This window comes from Cibotium barometz, chromosome 56 (assembly GCF_041138505.1).
Source record: "Cibotium barometz isolate CiBa-2024 chromosome 56, ASM4113850v1, whole genome shotgun sequence".
NCBI classification, from domain to species: domain Eukaryota; kingdom Viridiplantae; phylum Streptophyta; class Polypodiopsida; order Cyatheales; family Cibotiaceae; genus Cibotium; species Cibotium barometz.
This window is the reverse complement of record NC_141101.1, coordinates 32,056,362-32,077,126: the sequence shown is the minus strand read 5'-3', so window position 1 is coordinate 32,077,126 and position 20,765 is coordinate 32,056,362. Positions and strand designations below refer to the sequence as shown.

At 40.0% G+C, this 20,765-nt stretch overlaps 1 pseudogene across 1 annotated transcript; it reads left to right on the top strand.

Moving 5' to 3' along the window:
- The first annotated feature begins 265 nt into the window (after positions 1-265).
- LOC147607130 (non-structural maintenance of chromosomes element 4 homolog A-like) lies at positions 266-5,296 on the top strand (annotated as a pseudogene). Its single transcript, XR_015264901.1, has 11 exons — positions 266-313; positions 563-615; positions 1,013-1,081; positions 1,301-1,390; positions 2,059-2,321; positions 2,428-2,508; positions 2,754-3,000; positions 3,361-3,457; positions 3,533-3,752; positions 3,989-4,104; positions 4,488-5,296. The product of XR_015264901.1 is annotated as a non-structural maintenance of chromosomes element 4 homolog A-like (transcript).
- Positions 5,297-20,765: the final 15,469 nt, after the last annotated feature.

The window sequence follows — 20,765 nt, the reverse complement described above, 5'->3', positions numbered from 1 at the left end:
CTACGTGGAGACGAAGAAGGCAGGGCTCTTGATCACCTCCCAACTATAGAGCAGAATGAGCATGCACCCATCCTACCAAGCGCTATGTAGTGGCATGCCCACCCTAGTCCGGCCGCCCACGGTAATCTGAGTCGTACGACTCACCCCTGAACCCCAGACTTACTCGCTACCCACACTCCGGCATGCGTACTCGAAGCCCGGTCGAGCCTCACGTGCGTTACATGCTACATGACAGAAGGAAGCTCACAACCTTTAGATTATAAACATGGACATCCACATGACGAATCTTATGGTGGTTGTTCCTATAGCTCGAGTAAGAAAGTTTTTCATTATGGATTGGGGATATGCATAAGTTTTAGATTTGACAAAGAGCTTCGTTGGGTCTATCAAAACTGCATCAAATAACGTCTTGAGACAATTGAAATCAGGACCTCAGGTCTTAAATACGGCTTTTGATGTAGTGGCTTTGGTTCACTACATGTTCTTATTTTTCCATGAAAATGTTGTGAAGGAATTAAGGCGAATCTATAATCATGACTATCAATGTTTTATTGAGTTCTAGGGTAGGCAAATGAGGCAATATGGGAAGTGGAGGGGGGCAAAGGAGAGTGTAAGGTATGATGATGTTAAAAGGTTTCTTTTTGATGCCGGTGACTTTATTTAGATTAGCATAGTGGAAACATCTATGACCAGGAGCATCTTTGACCTGGCTTTTAAAATCCAGGCTCTCTCAAATTTGTTTTATATCTTTCACTGGGATAGCGATTGTATCCTTTCTCTTTCTGTGGAAATGTGGATGCATGTTTGAAGGTTATTTTGCATTATACTACAGTTCGCTTTAGTTGTAGATGTTATTAACATTGTTGAGTTGTTGGGAACACAGTGGCTTGATTTTTTGGATGTTGATAACTAGGATTTTTTGAAAAGTATATTGCTCGACTAATATCAAGGCTTTGGAGTATATCCTAGACATGAAGGTTGTTACCATGGTGGCCTGAGGGGGAATTTGCAGTGTGGTTGGAGTGATTGGGTGTGAGGATGAGCTGATGAGTGATAAACATCATGATGGTCAACTGCCCAGGTGTGGTGTGGCTGCAACATTGTGAGAACTAGTAGGAGTGATAGCTATTTATCTCATAAGGTTGGAAGTCAATTTCTAGAATATGCTATAACTCTACACACATTCAAATGGAGTCAATCTCATGGCCGAAATGAATGCAAAGCATAAGTGGGTAGAAGGATCACATGGTGGTGGGACAAGTTTGCTTGTGGTTTGTCTCTTTATGTGAATTGTGTGCAGGTATACTAAGTTGTGTCGAATGCATTTTCTATATGTGCTTACAAGGGTTTGCATGAAGTCAGTGTGGGTGCATATTGAAGTTGCGGTTGGGTACTTATGTATAGGTCTAAGCTCTTGGTATATGTGTATTTGTTAAGGGTTTGATTTTTAGTGATGTGAGCTATGGTATACTTGTGTGTGATAGAACACCTCTTTGTAGGCACTTGGGAAAGTGGTCCAATTCTATTAGGAGAAAGCATGGAGATGTCATGGCCTCTAGAGAGGACATGGACAACATCACCATGAATACGCTTCTATGAACGACAAGTGAGGGTTGCTCGTGATGGAGATCTTGGAAGCACCCTATCAAACGAGATTGAGGGATGGGGTCAAAGGCTTTGTGAAATTCCACAATACAAGTATATCTTCTGTGACATTATCATCTCATGTGTGTGGTAGTGTGTAGTGGAGCTCTTGTGGAGCTATCGCAAGCACCCGAGATTGAGGGACGGAGTCAAGCTTTGTGAAAATCCACAAAACATGTGTATCTTTTGTGACACTATCATCTCATGTGTGAAGTAGTGGAGCTACGTGCCAAACGAGATTAAGTAATCTCACTCTCTCTCTCACAAACACACAAATATATATATATATTTTGTAATGTGAGATTTTTATTTGCTTAGCACAAACACACAAATATATATATATATATATATATTTTGTAATGTGAGATTTTTATTTGTACCAAGCAGTATCCTTACGCATGAGAGTTTACTCAGGAGACCTTACCCCAAACACACACACGGTTTACACACATACACCTATATTTATAAATATGGTATTGCAGTCATTTCAAACTTGAAAAATAGGCGCACAACCAGAACCATAGCCACCGTCGTGACGAGCCACAGGAGAGGCCGCTCCACCGTTCCTCCTTCTTCATGTGCTGCTTGTGCTTCTACAACAGAAGAAACTGTGGAGAGCGTCAGTGATCGCAGAGTCCTCCGCTCGCACTACAGGCGGCTCAAAACTTCGATTGCAGGTACTCTCTCTCTCTCTCTCTCTCTCTCTCTCTTTGCTTGGATATGACACATGATGTTTCCTTACCTTTCCCACTTCTCCTCTCTCTCTGCCATTTTGTTTTGTAGAAGAGAAAGAACACCTGTTGAATGGAGACTCCGACAACTTTGAAGCCATTGTGCGAAGAGCAGATGACCTCCACTCTCTCGGTAAGAACCCCCTAGGGTTTGAGAAACTCTAATTGTAATGAAGCATTTTATAGAAAAACCTTGCAATAGGGCCCCAAATCTCATCACATCAAAACCCTAATCGGATCAGAGAGAAACCCCAACTAAACTCTACGTGGAAGCAGAATAAATCCTAACATTCACTAGAGCCATGCATAGGCCACTTAGTTTTAAACTCCAATATGAAGCATAATTTGGCATGATGGTCTGTTGCAATACCTTGCCAGTACACAGGCCCAGAGAGCAAATTGCAGATGCAAAGGCTCTGTTGGACATAACATAGGCTTTGTTGAACATGGTGAAAGATTCACGGTGTAGGGGTGCCATTAAAGCTGCTGATCTTGTGTCTACAATTATTCAAAAATTTGGGCAACCTTCAAATCTTGACGACCATGAAACTATCCAATTGGATTGGACCACTATTGGGTCGGAAGCCAATGCCATTTTTCATGATGCTCCAGGGATGTGCACCATGTAAGCCTTTCTTTATACTGTTTATTCTCTTTACCGTCTAAACAATCAAAGATTTTTGTGCTGTATGTTTAGTTTTAGGCTGGTTACACAATCGCCCCTACCTGGTGGGGGGTGTCCAGGCTACCTGTCAGAGATGGACAGGTAAACTTAGCCACCCGATTTTTGGTCTATTGCATAGGTTGTGTAACCAGCCTTACCACTCTACATGACCCTCCGCAAAGGGCTCCCCTTACCAATAATGAGAAGCCCTCATTTGTGGTACACAGCTGGCTCTTTCTCATAAGTTTGGGCTTTAAGCCCCACATGTGCATGATCATGACATTTCCCTTTTCTCTCAGAGGCTTTTTTTGTTGTCACTAGGCTCGGTCCTATGGATAGCGAGCTCAAAAAAAGGAAATCTGCAGCTCCAAGACAGAGACAAAAAGGGCCTATTGTTGAGACAACACGCCCTCAAGCAGTAAGGCCTTGTGTGCATCATAACGGAGGGCTTTTCATATAGAGGAATTTTAGGCCCGATTGGGGAAAATTGCAGGTTGGAGATGAGGCAGGAGATGAGCGTTCTGAGACTGACAAGAACATCCGAGTCATGTTTAACATACTGCGCCAATGTGGGGAGAAAGGGTGTGAGCTGAAGCACCTTGTACTCAATAGGGATTCATTCTCTGAGACAGTAGAGAACATATTTTTCCTCTCCTTTCTAGTGAAGGATGGGCGAGCCCAAATCAACATTGAGGATGGGAAGCATTTTGTAGGTACCGAGTTATTGCTTTGTCATCTTTACCCTTTCTTTGCATGTACAAAGCATTCTCTTTTTCTTCTTCATTTGGTTTGTGAAATCTATTCAATTAGATAGCATGTATGTACATACCCATACTTTCCATCTCTGTAATCAAAATTAGCCTGTATCTGTGCTCCTTTTCACATGTGTATATGATGGTGTCTGCGCTTTCTCTTGCATCTAAGAATATCTTGGGGTGCTGGCTTCCAGCATTCAGGTATGCTCCAACTGCAGCTGAAAGGTTTGGGAGGCCTGAGGGAGCTGCTGAAAGTCATCAAGTTGTCAACAGCCAATTTGTTTTCCAATTTGACTTCAAAGATTGGATGGTAAATTCTTCTTGCTCATTTTAATTCAGATGCTAGAGGTGAAGTCTTAGGCTGGTTACAGAACATGGCTGCCTGTCAGTGAATAAATGGGCAATTGTGGACGTCCCACTCACATGCAGGGAATGTTATGCAATGAGCCTAAGGCCCATTATACATAGCTGGATGGGTGAGCAGTGGAGGAGCATGCTTGTCCATCCATGAATAGTAGCCCTCTACATGTCATATTTTGTCAGCAAAGACGGGCAGATTGTACATGTAAGCAGCCTAACTTTGGCTGACAAGGACATGGTGGAAAATGGATGCATTTTGAAAAATTGGTCTTCCATGTAAAATAAACTTTTTTGTGTAGCTTCAGTGTGCTTAGTCTCCCTATTGGTGGGCAGATGATGAAGGAGATGGTGGACGTAGTGAAGGAGCTTATGCCCAAGAGGAGTAAACCTTTTCCTCACCCCACCAATTCTACTTATGCAACACCAATCAGAAAGAATTCTCGGAACAGAGGCCGGGTGACTGCACCCCAGAAGGTGACATTTTGATCCAATTGGGTGATTGTGAGGACAATGAAGCATCTGGTGAGGATGAGAATAACCACAATACGGCAACCATCTACAGCAGGCACCTTGTCAAGAAAAGGATTCTCTGATTGTTTTGAGTCTCTCAGATCATCTTCTTTTTGTTCAGCAGGAGAGTCAAATATGCAGGGGATGTTAACCCTCTAGCAACTCAAATTTCTGCACATTGCTTTCATGTCTCTACAGCAAACCTAAACTTGCAGCAACCTTGCCATGATATCATGCATTGCTATATCTGCTCGTCATGCATCGCTATTGTGCCCGCTCATTTGTTATCTGGGCTTTTTACTTTTATCCAAAAGAGTCCCTGCTTTTCACTTGCTGGTGTAAGATGAAGCATTTTGGGCTGTTGGCAGGTGTGCTTTGGATATATACACATGTTCTTTTTTTTAAAAGCATTTTAGGGCTGTTGGGGAGGTGTGCTTCAATTGGATATATACACATGTACTTCCCTTTTGTAAAGTCTTGGAGCACTTTTAAATACACTTTAAGAAGCTTCATTTCAGTTTGAAGATCAGTGCTCATGGCTAGAACACAGACACGTGCGTGCTACTGTAGTTGAAACAACACCTTGAAATAAAACTGGCAAAAATGGCAAGCATTGTTGGAGTGGAAACAAAGGTAGCAACACATATAGATGTAGCAAGCAAGCAAAGATAGAGAGAAGCACAACACTCAAAGTAGATTGGTGGGAATGAGTGAAGTATAAAAGAAGTGATGATATAAAATCACATACACCACTCACAAGAGTGTGTACATCCTCGAGGGAAAAAATCTCCTTTAGGAAGGAAAAAGTTTCTCGGTCCATTTTTACTCTACGTCCACACATTACTATTATATGAATGGTTACAAATTCTCCTTGTACTAATTATTTGAACATGTACATGGATCAATATCTTAATGGCAATAAGTTTGCAAAAAGCTTCGAACTCTCTCTTGTGAGAGAGCTTTTGTGAACATATTTGCCACATTCTCGGGTGTAGAGACATAAGGCAGGTTAGATCTCTCTTGTAACGAGTCTCTTCTTGATATAATGATAATACACCTCATTGTGCTTTGTGTGAGCATGAAATATTGGGTTCCTTGCAATGGCTAACCTACTTTAGTTACCAATGAAGATGGAGGTGGGGATTGTTGTCTAACACCAAGATCTACTAAAAAGCGTTTGAGTCATATATACACCATAGTCGTTGTTGAGTCATGATATACATGAATCATCAAGACAAAAGTAACAGCCATTAGTGGACACTTGTGTTTCATAACATCTCTAGCTCAATGGAAATCATAGAAAGATTATCGCCAAGATGAAAGCAAAAGCCATGCATCTCATAACTTGTGCATAATAACATCTTAATTTGAGTTACTAAAAGTATGCAGTTGAATATGACCTTCCTTAGTATAGAATAGCTCGAGTGTCTTGTAAGCATCGAGATACTCACTTCATGATTTGCTAGTGCTTATGTATGAGTGCTTACTTCTCACATGTGGGACTGTCCAAAAACTTGTTCAACTAGGAGATCCAAATAAAATATATAGCCTTGTATTGCATAGATAGATGAGGCACCCAAGAGCCAGTTGATAAGGTGATGAATCAAATGGTTCACATGCATCTTGCAGATCGAGTTTAACATGAATCTCTATTGGTGTAGCAATAATTTGTCCTCTTTCGATGTCTTCACACCCCCATGTCTCCATATCAAAGCTGTCCTCTGTCAAGCTAACGATCCCAGATTTATGTATGTTGCATTTGAAGCCAGAGGCCTTGGCAAATAGTTGCACTAACTGTAGGGCATTCCTCCACGCGTTCTTATTCATAGCTTTCAAGAATAGCAAAGAATCATCAGTAAAGCATTGAGTGGTCATCTTCTCCCCATTCTGAAGTTTCAGTCTTGATATTATTCCTCTTTCATCAGCATCCTCTAGAGCTACAAGAAGAGGGTGACAAGCCATAGCAAATAATAGAGGGGCCAAAGGGTAGCCTTGTCTTACAGATCTTTTAATCTCAAATCTCCCCACTAGTCTCCCATTTAGTATCAACTTAGAGAAAGCTCCAGTTTTGTAAGAGTATAAATGCATGTGGCAATTCCGTTCCCAAAGCCCAAATTTTCCAATACTCTTGCTATAAAGGACCAACGTACTCTATCATAAGCTTTCTCAAAATCAAGTTGAAGGATAATACATTCGTGGCTAGTCCTTTGAGCAATTTCCTTTCTTATCAATGCTGAGAAGATATTATCATATGTAGATCTTCCTTTAATGAACCCATGTTGTTTATTAGAGATCATCTTGCAAAGATGGGCTGGTCCTCAATGCTATCACTTTGGCTAGTATTTTATACACTAATGTAAGAAGAGTAATAGGCCTCCAATGATTGCAGTTACTACAAGTAGTCTATTTAGGAATTAGCTCAACCATTCCTTTCCTCAAATAATTGTCCATCCTTCTTGTGGTCAAAAGCCCTTTTGCAAGTGGACCATAACCAATCCTTCAGAGAGAATCCCAGAAGGTTATTAAAAATTCTACTGACAGCTCATCCCATCCTGGGGACTTCTCTTTTCCTAGTTTTCGCAAAGCCTCCTTGAGCGTTTTGACTTCCACATAAACTCTGACTTCTGCTTGAAGGTCTTCTTTCTCCTCTTTCCACCGCCTCTCTTCGTTGAATACCATTTCGAGAAAATTGGTCTTCTCCTTCCACCACCCCTCCATCTCCGCCTTCCATTCCTTCATCTCCTTCTCCACATTCATTATCCTTTTATTTGTGACCATGAAGGTTGCCTTTGTGGCCGTCGGGGAAGCCTTGCGCAAGGGGGAAGCCATAAGAGGGGGAGGAGTGGGGCTCAATGCGGGTGCATTGTCTGTGTTGAAAATATGAAAGCAAGAGAAGACTAGAAATGAAACAAGAACACAAATGAAAGACAAAGAGTTACCTTGAGATGAGTGTAGACAAGACACAAGATTGATTGATTATTGATGTGACACCTACAATTTATAGGTGAGAAGTACAAGATTGAGTAGACTCACTTATGGGATAAATGTAGAGGTACCACATGGCACTAGACTCAAGACAAAGACTCAAGTGAAACTAGACTAGAGAAATAGTACACCTAGTGTGCACTTATTTCCAACACCCTCCTTAAGTGGACACTAGGAGGAAGACAAAAAGACAAGACTATGACATGACAAAAGATAAGACCAAGACAGAGAGACTAGACAAGGATTGAGAGACAAGCTAGAAGACAAGATGGACAAGACTAGAAGACAGACATAAAGACCTATAGACTGAAAGACAAGACAGAAGACATGACAGCAGACAAAGATCCTGAGACACCCCTCCTCAAGTGATATCCTCATATGGGTCCACAAGGATAGGGACAAGATGGATCTAAAACAAGACACAGTCAGATTGATAGACAAATAGACAGACAGACAAGACTAGATAGACAGAAGACTGACTGTAGACAAAAAGATGGACCTTGAAGACATCCCCTCCTCAAGGGCAATCTCTGCCTCTTGGATTAGGGACAAGAGAGACGTCAAAAAGCATAATGAGTAAGACACTAGAACCCCTTGACCTACATCATCGGTGGTCAAAGTGGTAGAAAAGAAAGGTGAAGTAATCAGAAAGCCCACTCCTCATCATGTGAGGAATGAACAGCAAGATCTGCCGATGAAGATGCTGCAGCAACATGGGCTGAGGTAGATGCGGGGGCTGATGTAGAGGTTTTAGAGTAGCAGTCCTTCTCCCGGTGATTATCACGGCCACAAATGGTGCATGGATGAGCCTTGAAGCAGTCCTTCTCCATATGATTAGTTTTTCCACAAGGGGTGCAAGGCTTTCTTACCTTAGAACTTCCTTTCTTTGCTAGAAATGCAGTGTCAGTTACCTTTTGTTGTTTTGTTCTTTCCTCTTCTTGGAGAGCATTGATGATACCTTCAAGAGTAGGATTATTGTGATACTTGAAGGCAGTGACAAGAGTAGCATAGGTGTCAGGTAAGCTTTTGAGAAGCACAGCAATAGCAATATCTTCGGAGATGGGGGACTTCACTCATGCAAGCTGAACCATAAGACTACGAAAATAATTGACATGAGAGGCTATAGTAGCTCCCTCCTGCATATATAGATCAAAGAATGAGATCATAAGTGCAATCTTAGAGTTTTTAGAGCGGGGCCCAAAAAGGGTATCCAAAGTGATCCATGCTCGAGAAGTAGACTGTATGTCGGAGATGTGATGAATGTAATCATCTCCAAGACCGAGCAAGATGATAGCATAGGCTTTGTCATTCTTGGCAGTGGGAGCATAAGTGTAACTTGCTCAATGTCGGAATCTTCGGGAGCAGCATGGTGAACAACGTCCCAAAGACTTTCTTTCATAAGATGGCACTTGATTTTGATTTGCCAAGTATGAAAGTTGGACCCATTGAATTTGTCGATAGACATGAGAGAATGAGTAGAAGAGGCCATGTGGGAAGGTCTTACCTCTTGCTAAAATGCAAGGGCAGTGTCTATTCCCTTACAAGATTGTAGAAATGAATGAAAGAAGAGATCCAAACTGTTTTTAGAAGCCGGCTCTCTCACCACTTGTCAAGGCCATAGCATGTGACAGCCCATCGAAGCATGAGGAACTAGCAGTTTGCAGATATGAGGATAAGAAAAGAACTGACCAGCAAACTGAAGGAGACAATGCATAGTACCTTGTAGACTCTTCAAGAGGAAGCGATGGTGCTCACCCTTGAGTCGATGAAGAAGGCAGCCAAAGGAGAGCAGCAACAGTACAACGGGCTGTATGAGCCTGAACAGTGTGGACAGCAAGAAAGTGGGCGGACAGAAAATTCAGGCCAGCGGGTTGCTTACTGATACGACGAGCTGCATGTGCAATACTAGAGGACAGGAGCGAACATATAGAAACGGTGAGATAAAAAAAAACGTGAGGCAGCTCCCAAAAATGTGGCGGCAGATAGTTGTTGGGCTACTACAGCAGCAGGTCGACTACCAAGAGTAGGGGCAGCACCCAGCTAAGCGGCGGCCAACAGCAAAGGCGGCGGCCTATTCTGAACCAAGTGACTGCAGCAAGAGAAAGAAGAGGGGCAGTTGCTCACAGGAAACAGGGGCAAAGATGAGGGGAGCTAGGTTAAACCTGCTCTGATACCATGTTGAAAATATGAAAGCAAGAGAAGACTAGAAATGAAACAAGAACACAAATGAAAGACAAAGAGTTACCTTGAGATGAGTGTAGACAAGACACAAGATTGATTGATTATTGATGTGACACCTACAATTTATAGGTGAGAAGTACAAGATTGAGTAGACTCACTTATGGGATAAATGTAGAGGTACCACATGGCACTAGACTCAAGACAAAGACTCAAGTGAAACTAGACTAGAGAAATAGTACACCTAGTGTGCACTTATTTCCAACACCCTCCTTAAGTGGACACTAGGAGGAAGACAAAAAGACAAGACTATGACATGACAAAAGATAAGACCAAGACAGAGAGACTAGACAAGGATTGAGAGACAAGCTAGAAGACAAGATGGACAAGACTAGAAGACAGACATAAAGACCTATAGACTGAAAGACAAGACAGAAGACATGACAGCAGACAAAGATCCTGAGACACCCCTCCTCAAGTGATATCCTCATATGGGTCCACAAGGATAGGGACAAGATGGATCTAAAACAAGACACAGTCAGATTGATAGACAAATAGACAGACAGACAAGACTAGATAGACAGAAGACTGACTGTAGACAAAAAGATGGACCTTGAAGACATCCCCTCCTCAAGGGCAATCTCTGCCTCTTGGATTAGGGACAAGAGAGACGTCAAAAAGCATAATGAGTAAGACACTAGAACCCCTTGACCTACATCATCGGTGGTCAAAGTGGTAGAAAAGAAAGGTGAAGTAATCAGAAAGCCCACTCCTCATCATGTGAGGAATGAACAGCAAGATCTGCCCATGAAGATGCTGCAGCAACATGGGCTGAGGTAGATGCGGGGGCTGATGTAGAGGTTTTAGAGTAGCAGTCCTTCTCCCGGTGATTATCACGGCCACAAATGGTGCATGGATGAGCCTTGAAGCAGTCCTTCTCCATATGATTAGTTTTTCCACAATGGGTGCAAGGCTTTCTTACCTTAGAACTTCCTTTCTTTGCTAGAAATGCAGTGTCAGTTACCTTTTGTTGTTTTGTTCTTTCCTCTTCTTGGAGAGCATTGATGATACCTTCAAGAGTAGGATTATTGTGATACTTGAAGGCAGTGACAAGAGTAGCATAGGTGTCAGGTAAGCTTTTGAGAAGCACAGCAATAGCAATATCTTCGGAGATGGGGGACTTCACTCATGCAAGCTGAACCATAAGACTGCGAAAATAATTGACATGAGAGGCTATAGTAGCTCCCTCCTGCATATATAGATCAAAGAATGAGATCATAAGTGCAATCTTAGAGTTTTTAGAGCGGGGCCCAAAAAGGGTATCCAAAGTGATCCATGCTCGAGAAGTAGACTGTATGTCGGAGATGTGATGAATGTAATCATCTCCAAGACCGAGCAAGATGATAGCATAGGCTTTGTCATTCTTGGCAGTGGGAGCATAAGTGTAACTTGCTCAATGTCGGAATCTTCGGGAGCAGCATGGTGAACAACGTCCCAAAGACTTTCTTTCATAAGATGGCACTTGATTTTGATTTGCCAAGTATGAAAGTTGGACCCATTGAATTTGTCGATAGACATGAGAGAATGAGTAGAAGAGGCCATGTGGGAAGGTCTTACCTCTTGCTAAAATGCAAGGGCAGTGTCTATTCCCTTACAAGATTGCAGAAATGAATGAAAGAAGAGATCCAAACTGTTTTTAGAAGCCGGCTCTCTCACCACTTGTCAAGGCCATAGCATGTGACAGCCCATCGAAGCATGAGGAACTAGCAGTTTGCAGATATGAGGATAAGAAAAGAACTGACCAGCAAACTGAAGGAGACAATGCATAGTACCTTGTAGACTCTTCAAGAGGAAGCGATGGTGCTCACCCTTGAGTCGATGAAGAAGGCAACCAAAGGAGAGCAGCAACAGTACAACGGGCTGTATGAGCCTGAATAGTGTGGACAGCAAGAAAGTGGGCGGACAGAAAATTCAGGCCAGCGGGTTGCTTACTGATACGACGAGCTGCATGTGCAATACTAGAGGACAGGAGCGAACATATAGAAACGGTGAGATAAAAAAAAACGTGAGGCAGCTCCCAAAAATGTGGCGGCAGATAGTTGTTGGGCTACTACAGCAGCAGGGCGACTACCAAGAGTAGGGGCAGCACCTAGCTAAGCGGCGGCCAACAGCAAAGGCGGCGGCCTATTCTGAACCAAGTGACTGCAGCAAGAGAAAGAAGAGGGGCAGTTGCTCACAGGAAACAGGGGCAAAGATGAGGGGAGCTAGGTTAAACCTGCTCTGATACCATGTTGAAAATATGAAAGCAAGAGAAGACTAGAAATGAAACAAGAACACAAATGAAAGACAAAGAGTTACCTTGAGATGAGTGTAGACAAGACACAAGATTGATTGATTATTGATGTGACACCTACAATTTATAGGTGAGAAGTACAAGATTGAGTAGACTCACTTATGGGATAAATGTAGAGGTACCACATGGCACTAGACTCAAGACACAAAGACTCAACTGAAACTAGACTAGAGAAATAGTACACCTAGTGTGCACTTATTTCCAACAGTCTGGGGAGAGAGAGGGCTGTAGGGGGTGTGGGGCTCACGGCTGAGAAAGAGAGAGAGAGAGAGAGAGAGAGAGCAACGGGGGGGAAGAGTCCTGCACACAGCAACGCAGAGAGAGAGAGAGAGAGAGAGAGAGAGAGAGAGAGAGAGAGAGAGAGAGAGAGAGAGAGAGCACTTTTTTACGTCTATAGGAGGCTGAAAGTTGGCTGAGACAAATCAGAAGTACTTGGGTGATTGTCCTCTAGCTATCCTCGCCTATACCCTCACCCCACCCACGCCTGCCCCTGCCCTCTGCTCACACCTCCCTGCCCTCTCCCCCTCTTCCGCATTCTCTCTCCCTCTCTGCACTGCTGCCTGCCACAACACCCCCCCGCGCGCACTACTCTCTCTCTCTCTCTCTCCCATCACGCCTGCAATTGTACTACATGAAATTATGGTGAAACCTTCTCTTTTTAACACCGAATTTATTTTATGCATTTTTTCTAATTAAAGTACGATAAAAATTCCTCTTTTAAATAAATAAAAATACCTCTTTTGCATCTTTTTTTTTGCATGAAAAAATAAATATAACAAAAATTTCTCTTTTCTCTATTTAAACAATTATGCATAAATACTATAAAATTATTTTCCATAAATATGACAAAAATCATTCTTTTAGCATAAAAATATCTATGCCTAGAATATGATGGGAATTCCTCTTTTTTCTATTTAAATAAATATGCATAAATACTATAAAAGTATTCACAAAAATCATTCTTTTAGCATAAAAATGTTTATGCCTAGAATACAATGGGAATTTCTTTTTTTGTATTAAAAAAATTGTGCATAAAATTAAATTTATTTTTTAAATTTTACCATAGTTTTGCTATATTTTTTGAGAATTCTCAAAATTCTACTTTTAAATAAATACCCATAATTATGAAATGTGATAGGAACTCCTCTTTTAAACTAAAATTTTATTATGCATACATAGCATAATTATATTTAACCTTTTGATTATTCTTAAAATATCCATTCAACTTTACTATATGAAAATACTTACAAAAATATTAGCATAACTCTCTTTCAATCTTAAAATGAATTAATATGCTTTTTCTTAATCATAAACAAGCTTAAAAGAATTTAACATCATTTTTAACTAGATTAAAATCATAAAAATATTTAATATGCTTCTCTAGCATAAACAAGCTTAAAAGAATTTAAAATCATTTTTAACTAGATTAAAATCATAAAAATATTTAATATGCTTCTCTAGCATATCAAGCCTAGAGTTTTGATTAAGATAATGAGATTATCATTAAGATCCATCCTTCTACCAAGGATCTAACCATAAAGATGATTAATCTTTCAAAAGGAGAGATTTACTAATTAAAAAAATATTATAATTAAGCATAAAGATTAGCATTAAACCATTTAAACATTATGAATCATTAAAAAGCTTGATTTCAAGAAAAAACCATTGATTAAAAAGCTTCCCAAGCATTAGAGGGATTGGGAAAAAGATTATCATTGAGAAAGATAGAAAAACACCATGGATTAAGGCTTACCCTTGATTTTTGTCGATGAGGTAGGACGATATGATGATAGTAGTGGCGTGTGACACATGTCTTTGAGTCAAACTATGGCAGACCCATTCCAAGAGAAGATATGGAGGCACCCTTGTAGAAGGAGCTTGACAAAGCAGACAAAGTAACTTTCTTTTACCAGATGCTCCCCAAATTTGATATATGGGGCCTCTATAGCATGTAGACCCCACATATGTGATGCCATGTCCATCAGAGGCTTGTAAGGGCACTGTCCAAAGGCTCGTCGCTCGTGAGACGGCATGGTTTTGCAAAAACCAGGCTTTGGGCACTGTCCGAAGGCTCGGGTGAGAAGGCTCGGTTTTGAAAAAACCAGGCCTTCTTACGTGAGCCTTCAGACAGTGCCCTTGCAGGCCTCTGATGGGCATCACATGTGTGGGGTCTACATGCTATAGAGGACCCATATATCAAAATTTGGGCCATTCTGTAAAAAAAAATCTTCCTCTCCATGCATTGCATGATTGATGTTGACATTAATTTTTATTTGTGAGCAAGAAATTGTGTATCTTGATGAACTTGCATAATCGAGGCAAAGTGGAAGGTCTGCGGGCCAAGGAAGGGTTCAAGACTCTGCGCTAAAGGGGTACATTTGCAAACTTGCCAATGATGTGATAGTCTTTCACAAGAGTTTCTCTCCGAGGTATGTAGAGAACTTTTTGAAGATTAAAGCACTTACAAAGGATGCTTCATTCAAAACGCTCAAAGTTGCTTTACTTGTTCTCAACTCAAATGTGGGGCCCCTTACATTTTGTGGTGGCCCGTGGCATTGTTGGGGGTAGAGGATTGAAGGGTTCCATGTTTTGATTCCATCCATCAAGGTGGCTTCAGAGTCTGGAGAGCCTAGTAGTAAGAAGCCTAGGATATAGCCATGATGACTGTAACTTTGATGCATATGTTTTGATGACTGTAATTTTTTATGCTATGAATGGAAATTTGGGTTGTAGAGTTTTCTGTTTAGTACATGTCTTGTAATGTATTTTATTAGTCGACTCAAGAAAATAAATTCAAATTACACACATAACTTAAATGAAAATTGTAACAATTTGAAGACACAAATAAATCAACAAATTATATAAACTCAAATTAAAAGAGACTTATTTCCACCACAAGATAAGAGCAAAAAATTTGTATATTTATCAAGATATACATTAAGCTTTACATAGATTTTGAGAATTACATTCATGCAAGATATATACAAATATAACTAAAGATTCTAGCCCAAAGGATCTCTCCAGCGTTGTATATGTCGCACCAACCGCATGTTCTTCTCAGTGATGGTGACCCTCTTTGTATGGATAGTTGGAAACACCATGTCACCAAACAAAACCACTACATATGCCTCCGTAGCCTGCTAGAGTGCCTCTAAGGCCTGAGCTGTCCACCATGTAGGTAGTGGGCCTGATGCTACGCGCGAACCCATCCATACTTATAGATGGAAATTTATTTTTTAAAAAATTTGGCCTAATACATATATTTAACAATTTTTACTTTTCAAAAATACTTTTCCTTATCAGAATGAGCTCAAATTTTATGTGTACATAGAAGTATCATAGACCACCTCCTAGATAAAATAGCAGCCCCATCATAGGCCTATAGGGCCCTTGTCCGAAGGCTTGCGTCATGTAGAGACCTACTTTAAAAAAAGAAGAAGGCCTCCACACGTGAGCCTTCGAACAGGGGGCCTACAAGCCTCTCATGGGTATGATATTTTATCTAGGCTATGTAAACCATATGATCTATGCATAGAACAAATTTCAACCCATTTTAATCATTACACACCATGCATCAATTTTTTCTTGGAAAAATAATATTATTGTATAAAATAGCACTTGCACATGCACATGGACTTTCTTGCACATGCACATGAATGCTCATGATGAAAGCCACATGATCTATGTATAGAACAAATTTCAGCCCATTATGATCACTGCACACCATGCATCAATTTTTTCTTGGAAAATTTATGAATATACACCTGCACATGCACATGCAATTTATTTTCCATGAAAATATAAGTAATACACACTAACATTGGAAATGAAGAAAACTTAAAATATCCAAATCAATGGGCAAATCTGATACATCACATCAAGGACACAACATTGGAAATAAAGAAAACTTAAAATATCGAAATCCGGTACTACATTGCATCAAGTACAACTAGTTGAGTAGAACTGAACAAAAATATGAAACACAAAATGATACATGAGCATTTACAGAGCTCTTCAAACCATGTCATGGTTAAGGTTGAATGCATCACTACTGTTATGAGTCCTATGAACAAGATAGAGATCCGAGGGCTGAGTGTGATGCACCAGGCATGGATGGCTAACAATTCACCATCATGTATGAGGTCCACCAAGTAACTTTCAGCCACCTCTTTAAGAGCAAGCAACGCTTGGGCTGACCATCGCTCCACATTACATGCTTGATCTCTTGAAAAGTACCTGTAGTGATTTCCCCTTTGTAGATCTTGCAATATTTCTTACACCAACCTCGATAAAGGCACCTTGGGTATAATCAATTACTCAAGACTCTTCTGGAACCTCCTAATTTTATGAAGAGCAACGGTGCCTGGTCTCCATCTTCTCTTCTTATACGTTGATGGATGAACATTACTAGCGAGAGCAACGGGAGTAGCTTTCCTATTGGGAGGAGTTGACCTTCATCATTGTCAGTGTTAGTACGTTCACTAGATTCATCACCCCACATTATATTCTTGATCTGTTAAAAAGTACCTATAGTGATTTCCCCTTTGTAGATCTTGCAATATTTCTTGCACCAACCTCGATAAAGGCACCTTAGGTATGATCAACGCAGGACTCTTCTAAAAAATCCTAATTTTACGAAGAGCAGTGATACCTGGTCTCCATCTTCTCTTCTTATGCATCAGTGGATGAACATTATTAGGTGGAGCAAGAGGGGCAGCTTTCCTATTTGGAGGAGCTTAACCTTCATCATTATCGGTGTTACTACGTTCATGAGATTTGGATGAATGAACTGGTGTCTTGGTAGGCATCTTTTTTACTCTTTGCTTAGTACGCACCATGCTCACAAGCTATAAAGAATGGAGAGAAATGGAGGAATGGAGAGAAATGAAAGAAGTGCCTTCATTTATAAATGGAACTTACTATAAGTTATTGACACTTACTTTTAAAAAATATCAACACTTTGAAAAAGTTATCCGTGTTGACTTTAGCAAACACTTATTTTGAAAAAGTTTTCCATGTTGACTTTAGCAAACACCTACTTCTTTAAAACATTGGATTTCTCTAGTAGTCTCATAAACATAAAACACCTATTTCTTTTCAAATATTGGATTGCTTCAATACTCCCAGAAACATAAAATGTTATTTCTTTAATTATAATTCTAAATCACTTCCATCACCACTTTGGGTTGATGTTTCCATTTTCTACCGATTCTCTCTTGGGTTATCAAAACCATTCTAGATGATGTTGTCTAGCCATGCTATTTTCATATCTTTCTTTCCTCAATTCATATATTGCCCTGCGAATAGATTTTGTATCATTGGATTTGGACTTTAATCATTTGTCCTCATACCTTATCTCTATTCTCCTATACCACCATTGGAGTAACTGCCTCATAGGATTGGAATCATTGATTCCACCTCCATGCGTCGTTGCTTTTTGGAATCGGCATCAAGCATGCCAATGAGATCACTCCATGCCAATGAGATCGCTCCATGCCTTTTGTGGAGCACTAAGGATCATAACAAATAGAAAGAATTATTACAACAAAAAGGTGGTTGATAGCATATGCACCGCTAGAGAGAAAGAATTAACATAATATCAACTAGACGCAACTTGGATAAAAACTTCACAATGTGAAATTTACATGTCCGTCATGAAGGTTTATGCTCATGAGGCTCGCTCTTATGAAGCTCACACCACCGTGAAGGTTCACGCTAAGGTCGCACCTCAAGACCACACTAAGGAGGCTATGACGTTAAGGCCTAACCCTACCAAGGAACACCTGATAAGGAAGAATTATGTGGGGAACCAACGCTAAGAATTGTTGTGGATCCGAAAGCGTGAGGATCTCACATCAGGGGCCACACAGAGGAGGTCTAGAGGTCTGAGGCTCTCACACAAGCAAGCCCACAACAACTGAAAGGCCAAGGATAGAGGACCCACACCTCGAAAGCAACACAAAGGAGGCTAAGAGAGGTGTGAGGCTCACTTTCATGAGACTTAATAATAATTAATACTAACATTAGCCTTGTAAAATAAATCCACAAAAGTGGGTATTTGGACACCTTTGTAAAAATAATCTTATTCCCTAACTATAAATTCTAAAATCAAAGCCTCCTAGGAAATGTACTTAACACTAGATAGTATTCGAAAAAAATTTGAAAGAGCCTAAACTGCTTCAAAAAACTAGTTTAAATGGTCATGGTTGAGATCCTTTTTGTAAAAAACTATTTGAATTTAGTATTTAATACTATATGTATGTGATTAATATTTATATCTATAATTGGATATAAGCTAATTACTTTTCAAGCCCCTCCAAATCAACTTGTTCAGTATTGTTTTTGCCCTTTTAATGCATAATTTTTTTAAAATATGAATTTCACAAATATTGGTGGCTGGCTTTATCTTTGTTAGCCCAATCAGGACTTATCCTTGGTATTGGTCTTTGAAGGAGCCTTTTGTAGTTTTCCATGTAGTTGAAACTTTTTCTTCAAAATTTTTCTTTGTACCAATAAAACTCACTAGGAAAGTTTCATAATAATTAAACTTCATGTGTAACAGTTATCTCAGGTTTACATAAATGATACCTAAGCCACTTTTGTGGCTCAATTACAACACTAGTGCTAATATACTAACTTAACTAGCTATCCCTAATTAACCACTAATTAATATTAATAATTAGCAAACTAATAATTTAACTACTAGTACTAGTAATTAGTACTAACTTAACTAGCTAATCCTACTAATACAAACTACTAGTACTAGTAGTTAGTACTAACTTAACTGGCTAATCCTAACTAACCATTAACTAATAGTAATAATTAACTAACTACTAGTACTAACTATTAATACTAACGCCTAATATTAAAACCAATAACCACTAATTATTAATACTAACATTGACACTTATACTAACATTAATCTTTAACTCATTAATAATAAATATGATTAACAATTCATCTAAGTGAACTTGCTAATTATTTATACTAATAATAATTACTCCTAATTGGTACTAAGCTAATGGGCACCTAACCTTACTCTAGCCCTAAAACAACAGAGAAAAAGACTTGTTAACGCTACAACATACTCCAATGCTTAAAAAATCATATAAATCAAACAAAAACCAACCTAATACAAAAACCAACCTAATACAAAAACCTTGCCTAAAAACTTATCAACTTATGCAAATCAAACAAAAGATGCTCCAAATCAAACCAAAACACCTTGAAGCATCATAAATCAACCCGATCTATCCACTAGCACTAGAGTTGCTCCACACATGGGTCTTTCACCATGTGGTCAACGAAAACAAGTCCTATACATGAGTTATAACAAGCATTAAGGTAAACCTCGATATGTCCCCATGAAATCCTTGGGGACCATTGAAGCACTCAACTCATCCTCCTCCTCAATGGATTGGAAGAAAAATGCTTGAACCTCATGTGTTGCCACCTCCTCAATGGATCGGAAAAAAAATGTGTGAACCTCATGTGTTGCTACCTCCATAATAGATTGGAATAAAAATTCTTGAACCTCAAGTGTTTCCACCTCCTCGATACATGTAATGACATCAGAGATCGGTTAGTTGACCCCAAAATTTCACAGATTATAGATTCACTTGCACACTTGGTCTTCAACTATGGCACTCTTATCAATTGACATTGGCTTTACCCCAACTACCTCCACTCTAGGTATCCATGTAAGCAGCCATCATCATGTGTTCAAATTCTATTTGTATGTTATTTAGCTTTGCAAAGCTAACCTTCTATTGGCTCACTTGTCTAGCATGTAGCTCTTCTAAGCCATTCATAGTGTTGGTGATTATCTCTTCCCAATGAGGATCCTTGATGTTCTGGATACCCTAACTTGGACCTAAGTTCTATACAACTATGCAAATATTCATATACAAGACCCTAAAACTAGCTACAAAGCCTAACGCGCACATGCATATTCAAAAAATTGTTAGACTATGCTTATCTCTAGCATTTATCCCATTTATTGTTGAGGTGTCAAGCTCAACATGATTTGACACTCATGAGACAACTGCGTGACCATTCGACATTTACATCACTAGCGGGTTTGGTAGCTAGCACTGACATATCTTCGCCAGAGATTCTACAGCTGGACTACACTGACTCCACACCTACCCACTCCACTTAGCATGTTCACATTATGGACCACATTTATATAGTGTTGTATTTTCCTTATCTTTTGTATAAGAACCCTTTTTGTTGGGAAGAAGAAGAACAAAAATTTTCAACCTCTCATCTTGTGTGTTCTCTTCTAAGGTTTGTGCGAGTGTGTGTGTGCTTTGCGCAAGAGCTCAAGCTTTCTTCCTCCCTACATCTTTTCATGGTATCAGAGAGTGGTTTCATGCTAAGAAGCTGAGCAGCCAAAAAAGAGAAGCACATGAAGTAGTACAAGGATAAGAGCTTTATCTACTCTTCCCCCTTTGAGTTGGCTACTACATCCTTGTCGGGACCCTTGTCGGGAGCTCTTCGGGAGGCACCGGCAAATGAACTTCGATTGAGGAGCTATCTTCGTGGGAGCGGAGCTGCAAAGGCAACAAAATTATCCTTTGAAT